Below are 12,982 nucleotides of genomic sequence, written 5' to 3' on the forward strand. Positions count from 1 at the left end.
ACTCTATTACTATTGGAAATAATGTGATGGAATATGTTAAGCCTGGGGAATACATGAGGATGATGTATTAATCATGCACTTAATGACACAGGCATACTCGGAAAAAAATCCGAGTGCTCCTATCAGGAGTCGAACCTAAGACCTTCCGATTACTAATTCGGATGCACTACCACTGAGCTACAGGAGAATCGTGGGAGCTAAGGCCAATAATGCTATTTTTGTCCCATGAACCTAGTTTAACGGCCTTAGCTCCCACGCATTAACTTAAAACTTTGGCAGAACACCGCAAAATTTGTCAAAAGAATCTTTGCTTCTAAGTTTTCAAAAGGAAAATAAAAGAATTTTGTCAACAGCGAAGTGTTAAAATTAATTGTGCAATTTCTAAACAGAGCGGGTTTCGCTCAACGAAGACAATTTTACATTCACCTCGCCACCGGCCATGGAGCTACTACAGGCATTATTTCCACCATAGCCCACGAGTTTCTGTATTTTAAAAAGTCTTCTTCATCTAGCTGACACGACCAAGAATTTGCTTCTTCGTTAGGTTTTTCAGCCATTTTGTAGCTCAAACAATTTCTTTGTAGATGGCAGCGCTTCCAGTCAAACAAGCAAGAAAACGGTGCGAACAGTTGCATGGTTTCCAGTTCTGATTGGCTGGCTATGTTATTTTCTTCTTTCTTATTGGTTTAGAGCAGCACTGAATTCCCCATTTTAGCCCGCAAAATATGCCGCAATGTTCGATGAAATTATTATAATAACCAGTTTAAAAACAAGTAATAAGGATTGTTTAGAACATGTACCGAATTAGACTGTAGCACAGTCCTCATTTGTCATCCATAAGTGTAAACGGTTTATCGAGTTGGCTCCTAAATTTCAATTATGGATTTCAAATAGAAAATAAGAATCAAATTAATGTTATGGCTAAAAATGTGTACAAGTCGCATGTTCCTGAACTATTGCGTACCACGATTGTGAAAAGGGCACCCCCTTCGGGCGAAGCCTATCCTTAAAACCCTATTACATGGAGTTTTACCCCTTCACCCCCTCCCCTCACCCCTCAACACGCCCTTCCCCATCCCTCCAAGGCAAATGCATGACTCTCAAAAGTAACGAAGGCCGGACAAGATAATTTAAACAATCAGCAATGAAGTCGCCTTGGTTACATTCTTTTAAAAAGTTAGACTGAAGTCCCTTATTGAATACTGACCGTAAATAAAAAATTATTTTCACAAAAAAAAAAAAAAAAAAAATAAGGAGACGATCAAAATTGCGGCATGAGGGTTTGCTACCAGCGTATTATAAACTTTTTACCCTCAGCTAGCAGAGGTTTCTTTCTGGCAAGTCTTTTAGCATGTACGAAGTCGCTCGCCTCTCTAGTATTTCGCGTAGTCGGCTTTTTGAATCACTGGACTAAATTTAAAAGCATGTTTTGCAGTTTTGATCGTCTCCTTATTTTTTTCTGTATAAAATATTGAATTATTTTGGTAGCTGTATGAATTTTGCTGCGGCTCATTAATTAATTGATAAATGCTTAAGTTGGCTTTGTCCACTTTCCTGTAGTCAGAAACCGTTAATAACTTCCTGCTCGGTTGAATTAAGGGGATCGGAGTATTTGAAAATAATTAACCCAGTTTTCTCCTTAACCGTTTTCCTACCGAGGGTCCTCAACTCATAACGTGGTCAGTATTTTCTCAATTAGAGAGAGCTTTTGTCAGCAAATTGGTCTTAGAAAGATCTTTGTATTTCAAAGGAAAAAATGGTACCCTCTGGTATCTACGATGTGCTTCACCACTCAAATGATTTGTTGAATGTTTTCATACACAGACTCTCACATATCTCAGAGTATTCTTGCATTAAAAGCTACAAAAGAAGCTACACGTTTGAGGTACACTTATCACCTGAGCCGATTTCTATTATAAGACCTGACATCCTTCAGTTATATCTTGATTCCAGAAACGAACTTCACTCACCAAGACCTTTTAAATGGTATATTTATTGCACTAAGCAAGCTGGGTTTTTCTTCACCGTTTTGGAAAAATGGGCCAAATAATATGGTAGGGAATGGTTAACCATATTGTGGGCCATTTCTTTGTCTTCAGAAACTCTATCTTGCTCTTACCTACTATTTCGTATAAATAAACTGATCCGCTTGTTCATTTGCTATACCACAAAGAAAGAGATTTGTTAAAATCTACGAATATCTCGTTTGAACATGAATAAAAAGATTTGAATGAAGCTTAAACCAACTCCTCGGCCTATACCTTACGTTAGACTGGGACACATTTTTTCTTTCATTTAAATCAATATTTGTACGAGGTGTCCAGTTTAGCAAGGCTAGTTCAAATGGAGCCCTGATACAGTAATAACACAGTGGTGATAAAGTACATCCTACATGCATGCGCAGACATGGTAAATTGCAGATTAGTAAATGAAAACTTTTTAGAGGCGACACTGAGTATCTGCATGCATGGCTATACACCACATTAGAAGTTGTAAGATACTGCCTATTTTTGACCGATGTGGTAGTATTCTGAAATTTTTTATAATCGTAAATTCCAACCTTTGGATTTCAGTTCTGATAAAAAGACCACTGAGAGGACATGCGCATAGGCAGCTAGTACAGCAAAGAGTTCCACCGTACACCCCCACGCCGTCAATTTGATCACGTCATTCATCATTACGCCACTTTTCTTGGCTTCAAACAACGCGTAGGTAGGCATGACAGCCAACTGACTGGAACATCGCATTCATTGTTAGTCAGCTAGTCATCATTGTAAGCTATCAGTAGTTCAGAATTATTTTCAGTTATTGTGAGCCACTATCACTGTAATCTATTGTGAAGCTGGCTGTATCTTTTATTCCGTGTCTGACGTTGTTGTAACTCTTTAGCTCTTTAAGTCACTGTAAATTAGTCAATCAATCAAAAAAAAAACAACAACAACAACAACAACAAAAGAAGGCTCTGACTGTGTCACTGTGAGGAAAAGGTAATTTCCTCGTTTCAGCCAAACTCTGAACAAACAAGAGAAAATGTGATGCGAACGTATCTCAAACAGTCAGTTAACATGGCGGTGGAAAAACTGACAATCGATATGCTTAATCTGCTCGTGCACGCAAGCTAGAGCAGTAAGCAAGAAAACTGGGGATCTCAGTGTACGTACGTAGGTTAATGTACGTTTACAGCCAGCGACTGGGAATTGACTATGCCGTTAGCGCACTACTCGACGTGTGATTCAATCAGTGAAGTATAATATAACAATAGAGTTGTTGTTCGCGGGCGTAAATTTGTTTTTGGCCCGACTCAGGCTCATTTTAGCGGCGAGGGCTAAAATGAGATCTGAGAAGGGCCAAAAAAATTTTTACGCCCATGAACATCAACTCTATTACTATTATGATAATTTCAGAAGGCATTCACAACAGGAATCAAAGACAATACAATAAGCGATCGCGATATCTTCTGTGAACGCTGCCGGAATTGCGTCGGCGTTTATTTTATTGTACAAAAGCTTTCGTTGTCACAAAAACTTAAAACTTTGGCAGAACACCGCAAAATTTTGCCTTCTAAGTTTTCAAAAGGAAAATAACAGAATTTTGTAAACAGCGAAGAAGTAGTCACTTTCGACTATTACAATTAAGGGTTTCGCTAAAAGAAGACAAATGACACTCGCCTCGCCTCCGGCCATGGAGCTACTACAGGCATTATTTCCACCATCGCCCACGAGTTTCTGTATTAAAGTCCTCTTCATCTAGCTCAGACGACTGAGAATTTGCTTCTTCGTTAGGTTTTCCTTCGATTTTGTAGCTCAAAACAATTTCTTTGCAGATGGCAGTGCTTCCAGTCAAACAAGCAAGAAAACGGCGCGAACAGTTGAATGGCTTCCAGTTCTGATTGGCTGGCTACGTTACTTTCTTCTTTCTTATTGGCTCAGAGCAGCGGGCTAAAATATATTTTAGCCCGCTGAATTCTTCATTTAGCCCGCAAAATACGCCTTAATGCCCGATAAAATTATTAAAATTATAAATATTTGCACAACTAAATACTTAAGACAAGAGATAAATGAAATAAGGAAGCCTGAGGCCCCTTTATGCAAGTTTAATCAAGACCAACTCATGAGATCAACAGAAGACCCGACACGAACCGGGTAAACTGTCACTTGAAGTTATAGCTTTGGAACTGAGGGCGTGTGTCATATCTGCAGTATACTTAGGCACGATAGAGCTTTTAACTGCAGGTACTGATCTGCCGTGAATAAAATTATAGTTTTCATTCGTATTTTTATATTGCTAGGCAGTCTTGTTGTTGGATGTAGTGCATCTGAATGGGCAGTACCTCTTTTGTATGAAAATTTGAGCGAAAAGTTGGCTTTGATCTCGTTTGACTTGTACCATAGGCGTAACCGTGAAAGGTGTGCAGAACGAACGCCTTTGTCTCCCTTTGACATGTCTTGATAGTAGCTAATTATAGCACACTTGACAGTCCTTTTACATACATCAAAGTTGTTACATTATTCCTTAGGTGTGTGTCAAAGGTACCTTTGCACTAGTCAATCAAACATTTGACAACACTTTTACCCTGCCTTTGATCGTAATCATTAGCGCTTTGCCTTTCACTAGGCCTTAATTTACCAAGTTTAACGATGCCAAAAAGCTTGGTAGAGGCGGCGTTACCACGTTTGACATAAGTCAAAGGTGAGTCAAAAGTGAGCGGCGAAAGCAATTTTTCGTGCACAGGAAGCGACGCACTTTCAGATGTTCTCGCAGATAGCCGTACTTTTCTCAGATCTATGAATTTCAAAACTAAGGTGTGGTTTATATGCCAGTCTTGATGGCATTGTTGACTACACAGAGGCAATGGACCATGCACTCTATTTATGGAAAATATTCTCTACAAAGTCTAGGGAATTTTGGTGAGACCTTATGTGACTTTTAGTGTTGGTGATGTTGCTATGCTGAGTCTAAAAGCTCTTATTGCAGCTTGTTAGTCTGGAAAGCAGATATTTGAGTTAGAAGTACCTGTAGCCTTCTTCTTCTGTAGTCCTATACACTGACAGCATAAACATCTGCAGTAAAGTTCGCGCAGATTACTCCTGCACGTATTCCGTTCTGTAATTGTTTTATGTGGCCACAATATTAGTACACCATATCATCTGTCTCTGAAAGTATTTTCGCAGGATCTGTCTAGGAACAACTTGTCTTGGTGATGTTCAATTTAGTAAATAAGCCCTTTCGGGCAGCTAGTATATATAAGAGGATCATGGCTGAGGCTGAAAGCATTGTCCGACAAATGAACGATTGGCCGAGAAGCTTCGGTGGCAACTGTGAAATTTTAAGGAAAGGGGTTCATTTATTTAAAAACTCCGGATTAATTTCAGCCATGGCCAGTCATGGTCAAGACATAATTGTAGGGAAATAAATACTAACTGACCAGTTTACTCGATTTTAATACAGTCATCATGATGTCAGTTTAAAGTACAACAGTTATTAATAACCAAATATAACATTCTTTCTTTTTTTCCTTGTCGAAAAAATCGCGGATATCAAATTGAAAGACAAGCGACAAAATAGGGACGACACCCGACGCCATCCGGTTTTGCACAGCGTGATGTGTTGTGTTTCGTCCAATTAGCGAGTGTATAAGTGTATAATAAAAGCACCTTTCTCCTGTCTGCACTTTCCCATTCTTCGCTTGCTCGACCTCGTTTGAAGACGGTGCGCGTTCATACTGACCAACTCAAAAATGCAATTGTTTTTCAGTCTATTGAATTGTCGTTGCCAAGTGCTTCGACAGAACTGTCGTTCTATTTCAGCCACTACGATTTTTTACTTAGCATACCATTTTATTTCTGAAATTGGGATCGCTTTCTGTGGCAATATCATTTTATTATATACTAATATCTGATTTTACCATGTTTAAATGTTTGTCATTTAACTAATAATTAAGTGGTTACCTCCTCGGATATTAGGGTTGTTATCAAGAAAGCTAGAATCCCAAGAACGCACTACTCTGACTTCCATAATTGGACGCCAGCATTCCTTACATTATTCCAACTTTTGATTCCTTTTATAGATATTGTTAGTAAAGTTTATTTCGTGCAGGTCACTCAATGCCTTTATCCTTTTGCATTGTAAGGTGTAATGCGACATGTCCAATGGTGGCTGGACTTTAATCTCACGCTTCTCGAATGCTGACAGTACAAACTGGATGCAGTACAACGCTAGCTGGTGGTATGACCGAACAACATCTTACGGCAGCGTCACCAGTCCTTCAGACAACTATGACATGATATCGCCCGCATTCTGGCTTGTTCAGGGCGATTATCTCAAAATAACCCGCAGTGATGACAACTCCCATACGTATCTGCTAAACACTGTTAGAGGCTGCACTGGAGGGGTGACCTTCAGGAACTTTGTAACAAGCTTTGGTAACTACCGAAATGGTGGCATCTGGAACAGTAACTCATGCAGGCACTATTGTCTTGCGAATTTTGGTGGTAGTTACTCGTCGACAGGGGGATTTAGTACAGTGTCGTGCGGCAGTAATCTTGGTATATATGGTGATAACAACTTAGCATTCTGGTGTGACTGGAGTTCCGGTGATGGAGCCGTGATGATGATTGGCGGTGGTGGTGACAGTTGTCACAGGGCGGATCATGGGATTGGTATCACAGAGGCTGATCAGGCTCGGTTCGGTACAGGAGACTGTGATGGAGACTTTGGTGATAACTGCAATTTTCCTAACGGCTATTGTCTGAACTTGTGGATTAAATAGATGAAGATTAGCCTTTGGCGGTATACTGAATCTATTTAGCTACAGAACACATAAAGACGGATTAAAGTGTACCCACAATCCAAAAACAGTATGGTCGCCTATTAAAATTAATAGTAAAAACAAAAGAAATCCCAAGATTTAAAACTCTTAAAAGGAAGTTCAAGTCGTCCAAAGGGCTGGATGCATAATGTTTTTTGTATTTTTTGTATTTTTTTTTTTTTTGCAAAGAGCTTCAGAGTGCGGTTTATTGATTTCCCAAACTAATTTAAGATAATTCGTGAAGAGAAAACAAAGGAAATAAAACCTTGAAGGAGGTTTGAAAATGTGATCTTAATTATCATAAAACTTGATAATGTTTTTCATTTGAATTTTTTCAAGCTTTATTAATGCTTTAGAAGCTATAAAATTCACTTGTAAGGGTACTTTATCAGATTTCCAAATACCCCGAAGTTGCTTAATAAAAAACTGTGCTGCGCCTCATTTTTCAAGTCACTTTTCAATGTTTAGAACTCAGATGAAACGCAGTTCCTCGTGTTTATTCCATCACTTAAAGATTATTTGTGACTGTGATGTTACTTATCAAGTGAACTAGTTTTCTTTTGTATTTTTCGATGCTCCGTCCAAACTTATTTCATCGTTGTTAAACCGGCAATTACGATAGTAGGGATTTGCTGAAGCAAAGGCATATAAAAAACCAGGAAAGATTTATGAGTGCTCGACGATTTATTGCTGCATGCTAGTTAACTAGTCTCTTGATAATGGAGTCAATATGACCCCGAAACGTCGAGCAGCAATAAATCTTTCCTGGTTTTTTTAATTACGATAGTGTCGCGCTTGGAAAAAAGGCAATGAAAACAGGTTTCAATTGTCGACCTTTCTCAACACCATCTAGGCACTGCTGAAAAGGTTGCCAATTATTTTTAGTATTAGTTTTTGTTATAAAAGAAAACTACCAACGATGGTCCATTTTTACGATATGACTCTTAGTTTTCTCAAACAATAAATTAATGCCTTTGGCCATGGATGACTAGGGTGGAATGAATCCCAACAGAACTTGGAAAAGCTGGACCAAAGTTCTACACATTTGTCTTGGAAAAATCGCTCCAATTGATTATGCACGGTTTTTTGTTATAGTATGTTTACTTTGAAAAAATTATTTCATATCACGTTTTTTTTCCTCGGGTTCTGAGAGCATTGCGTGTAAGATAATTAGTGTATTGTTTTTGTGATTTTCAATATCCTGTGTTACTGCTAGTATTAGTTCTTAACACTTAACGTGAGGTATTATCTAAAGGTTATTCCATGCCTTGACCTACTTCCAGTCATAACTGTCATAAATTAAATATGTCAAACGTAGACTGCAAGCAGTCCCTTTCTGGTCAGTCGACAGAGTGCGCTTACAGAGCAGCGAGACTGGAGCGAAGAGAAATAAAGGAGAAGAGACTGGAGGGGAATCTTTTCCTTTCCCCTTTTTCCCGCCTCTCCCCAAGCCCCCCTCCGCTCGTTCGCTCCAGTTTTTTCGCGCTCGGCTTTTTTGCGCGACCTCTCGACTATCCAGAAAGGGACTGCTGGCAGTCTAGGTCAAACGACGTTATTGATCAAATTCTAGGTCCTCAGGACTGGTGCAGATTTGATCACTTTCTGACCCTCTGAATTTTCAAACTTGTCGCTTCTTTTCCTAATTACTTACGTCTTGATTAAAATTGAGATTCTCTCAAACTTCCACCCGGAAAGAAGGAATAAGAATATTAATTTTCGTCAGTTTATGGGATGGGCCCTTTATTAGGGGAATTCAACTTGAATTTTCATCAGTGGTATCTAGGATACCGGAGGAAGACAGGTCGAGACCCTGATTACGGCATTTCGATTGTTCTCTTCCAAGGATTAGGCTTATCACAGATGTTCAGCTCTTAGCTACGCTTTTGATTTTGTGCACACTTTCCTATTTGGTTGAAGGTAAGTCCATGCAATAATTTGTTAGTAACCGAAATCTATTTTGAGGAGTAAAAATTTGTAAATACTGATAATAAATACCGCAACTCGTAACGTGTAGAGATATTTTACATAAACGCAGTAAATTTTGACTGATTTGGTTAATACGATTTCTTACCTCCTTTAAAGTATGTGTGCAAACTTATTAACGGACGCTGTCAGCAGATTTGCACACACAGTCTTTTGTGGAATTTCTTGCTATTATTTAACGTTAATTCGAATACTGACCGCCCCCATAATTAAAAGTTCAAGAAAAGTTCCAAATTCTGCTTTTATGGCATTAAAACAAGAAAAATCAAAGGGAAATACAGCCTAGCAGATTGGTTGTATTCCAATAGGCTCTCACCTGCCTAATTTCGACATACCGCAAAAGTTAAAAACACAGTATATGCAGGGTTTGAATCTAGGATTAAATTGTCACAAAATCGCAGGATTAAGTAAAGTCATGAGTTACTTGGAAACTTAAACGTCACTGTCCTTTGAGTTTTTTCTTTTTGACGATTACTTGTACAACTTTCCCTCAGGGCAAAATCTTTTCCAGCAAGGAAAGGTCAACTTTACCGTAACATATCCTGACTTGGTCCTTTGCAAAACCGTGCAATACCCTCAGGTATTTTCCAGTTCTTGCAATATTCGTGTTCTTGCATCCATCATCCATGAAAATGAGCCGCTTAGTGTTCATGATTCAGCAGTAGCGTGGACCACAGAAGTGACGCAGAATAATTTCCGCGTCTGTGTGTTGGAATCAGGAATTGGTTCAAATGGATCTGTTGTTGTGAACTGGGTTGCGTTTCGTGGTACGCCTTCTGGAGCACTTGACGGCACCGCCTCCTTCAATGCATTCACCAGCGGAACACAGTGTGAAAGGGTTGACTTTGCATAGGTATATAGCTCCTATTTTATAACTTAAGTGAAGGAAATTGAAGTTACTTAGTATTCGTTAAACACAAAGGAACTAGCATATCGAGGAGGTTTTCCAAGAATTTGGTGTTACTTATAACCATGACTCATCCACTCTACATGCTTTTACCGGTGCCATCCAGCTTACGTGTTAGTATGTTACGACACTCAAGATGAAAAGCGGGTTGCTTCGCCATGTAATTAAAGCGTCTCACCTGTTTAAAAAGAAAAAGCAACAACAACAACAACAACAACAACAACAACAACAAACAAAAAACAAAATCAAAACAAAAAAATTTCGGCTCGCATTTGTGTCGGCAAATACGCCAAAGCAGTGGTAGTAAAACCTCATCGGGGGAAAAAAGCAGTTTTAAATCCATTTTGTATGACTCAACTATAAACGGATTCACTGACCTGAGGGCTAACATGTAAGATCACACCTGGACTGCTTACAGTCCTCTATTTTTCCGCGGTATTTTTGAGACTCGTACGCTTCGGTCGAACTCCCGTCATCAGTTTGTAAAAGCGAGCGCAACCTGGGGAGAGTTGCCTAAACTACCAAAGGGGACCCTAGTCAGGGGAGTTCGATCGAAGCATACGAATCTCAAAAATCTCACGGAAAAATGGGGGACAGTGAACAGTCTAGATCACAACTGCCTGCTTCAAGCCAGACCTCTAAACACCAAGTGATCAGTAGTCAGATTACTACTCCCCTCTGGAAAGAACGTCAATCCACCGCAGGGTATCCCCGGACGGAGAAGGCAGGTGTTAATGACGGGAGTTGCTAAGACCTTTTTGGATTTGAGATAAATTTTTTCAACTGGTGACTCTTTTGCGTTTGAAATTTTCATTCGGAACCTTTCATGTAAGAGGAAAAGATTTTGGAAGTTTGACCAGTTTAATGGGTTTAATGCGGTGAACAATCGACTTTTTGGGGATAACCTCCTGGCACACCAGTTTAACCAAATAGATTTGTATTTGATCGAGTAACTTGGCCTCATTCGCACGCTCGCCCCAAACCCAATCCCTGAGGTAAACTCAAAAGCTTTGTTAAATTTCGCTGACGGCTCTCTCAAATAGTTAACCTGAGTGGTATGAGACTAAAGTAGAGTACGTATCATGAGTTTGTTGTGAAATTTTTCAATGGATGAATTTTGGTTTTTTAGTCCAATTTGTTTGCATGTATTTTTATTCGACGTGGAAGCTCTGCATGATTTTTATTTCGACAGAACTTCCTTTAATATTAAAGGCATGCAAAGCTTCGCACAGTGTAATTACAGTTTCTTTGGTATCTCGATTTTCGCGAAATTCGAGTATCGCGATTACGAGAAAGAAATAAGCTACCAAAGGTATCACACCTCATTCGTCTTGAGCATTACATGATTACAAGATGACAATTAATGTTTTCTGTCGGAATACGTTGTTTGTTAGTGCGTTTGTGTTTAAAGTGCCAGTGGGGTCCAGCATTACGGCTTCAAGAATACTTTAATTTAACCATAACAAGGCACGTGCCTGACAACACGCATGGCTAAGCAATATCGACGGTACTTTCATCGTTTGTACTAAATGTTTAGATCACTGAAAATATTTGTCGACATGGATCTTTATAACATACACCTCCCACTCCCCCACCCCCCCCACCCCCCCCCCCCCAATCCATTCGCATCAAGTTGACATCTTTCCATTTCTTGATCTCATGGTTTCCTTAAACTGAAGATGGCTTCATAGAAACCGAAATGTGCACTAAACTTCCTGGCAAACACCAGTATAATTTTATTCCTTCCTGTCATTGTACTCACAAAACCGATATATCAGTTTGTGCTCTTCGCCTCCCCCTCCCCCGGCGCCCCAGGCTTTGCCTTCGCCGACAACTGCTTTAACAATAACACTTACAAAAAAGGGAATCGCGTGAACTTATGGATTACCTCGCTAATCTGGGTTGTGACTTAAAATTCTTAAAACACAAATACAGCGAGATTCTGACTTTTCTTGCAACAGCGCTCTTAAAAACAAAACCTAAGAAAAAAGATTGAGACCGTCCCTTTCGACATTATATAGAATCTCGAAATGGGTAACATCTCTCACATGACCCACAAAAATTCCAGTCTACACTACTAGTCTGACCATCGTAAAAACTCTTTTCAGTAATTTTCTCTTAGGTAAGGAGTAATCCCTTGGTGAATGACGCGCGAGTGCACGCGGAAAACGCTTACCGCGAGAAGAGGGGACGCGCAGTAGGAAGCCATTTGTGTTAACCCGTGCTAAAAAGCAAATTTCAATATTAAAAATAAGGCAATCAGGTTTGTCTGACCGTTCTCAACGCCATCAGAATTACTTGGGTCAGTGCGTTTTACTTGAGGGCAGAGCCGAACGACACTTTCAAGAATATAAAATAAACACTTGAAAACAAAAAAAAAAAAAGAAAAAATGATCACACAACGCGCTCAGAAAGGTTTTTTAATAGACAATAAATATTTCTCCTCGGCTCACATAATTGTTTTAAGTTATGACCAGTCAATTCAGGAGACTGCCGCTTATTGGAGCAGATAATTTCCTAGAACAATTGTCCGTGCACATTCTTGCACCAAATTGATCGTGCATGTTTGTTTATATAAGTTTAAAAGTTCATTAAAATAACAGCTACATCCGTACTACAGTCTAGGTCTGCTTACAGAGCTATCTCATCTATTTTATATTTTAGAAACCTAAAAACTCCATGAAAGTCAGAGATGATGGTTTATTTTGTTCGGAACGAACTCTTGGTTTTCTGAAGCAATAAGTTAAACTTAATGGGCCAGTTATTTAAACAGTCTAACTTAGGCCGTGGGTTAAGACAATCAGTGGGCCGCGCCAAATCTGTTTATAAGTGGTTTGTTTTAAGTAGATAAATAGTTTTCTAGTCTGGGATGCAAGCCGTCTTGTTACTGTCGGCAGTAGACAATGTTTAGATATGATTGTTGGCAAAATTGAAAACGGCTTAGAACGTGGTTTTGTTAAACACTGTCAAAACTGTCTTTCAATAACTGACCCTATGTCTTTGGCTATGGATTGCTAGGGTTGAAAATGAAGTCCAACTTGGAAAAGCTGGACCCGTGTTTCGAACTTCTTCCCAGGTGTCTTGGAAAATCGCTCAAATTGTTACGGTTTTTGTGTAATGGTTTCGTTACTTTGTAAACGTTATTTCCTAACTTTTTCCTTGGTTGTGGAGCATTGCGTGTTCGAAAATTAGTGTATTGTTTTTGTTTCAACACAGGTTTGACCCAAACCCTACGACTTCGCCCCATTAAGTGGCTGGCAAAAATCCACCATAGAATTGCAGAT

At 39.3% G+C, this 12,982-nt stretch overlaps 1 protein-coding gene across 1 annotated transcript in view; it reads left to right on the forward strand.

Moving 5' to 3' along the window:
• LOC146467565 (uncharacterized) overlaps nucleotides 1-12,982 on the forward strand; it is a 148,591-nt gene that overhangs the window by 61,478 nt on the left and 74,131 nt on the right. The window lies entirely within an intron of this gene.

The sequence above is a fragment of the Pavona decussata genome, unplaced genomic scaffold (genome assembly GCF_977016875.1).
Source record: "Pavona decussata unplaced genomic scaffold, jaPavDecu1.1 SCAFFOLD_134, whole genome shotgun sequence".
NCBI lineage: Eukaryota > Metazoa > Cnidaria > Anthozoa > Scleractinia > Agariciidae > Pavona > Pavona decussata.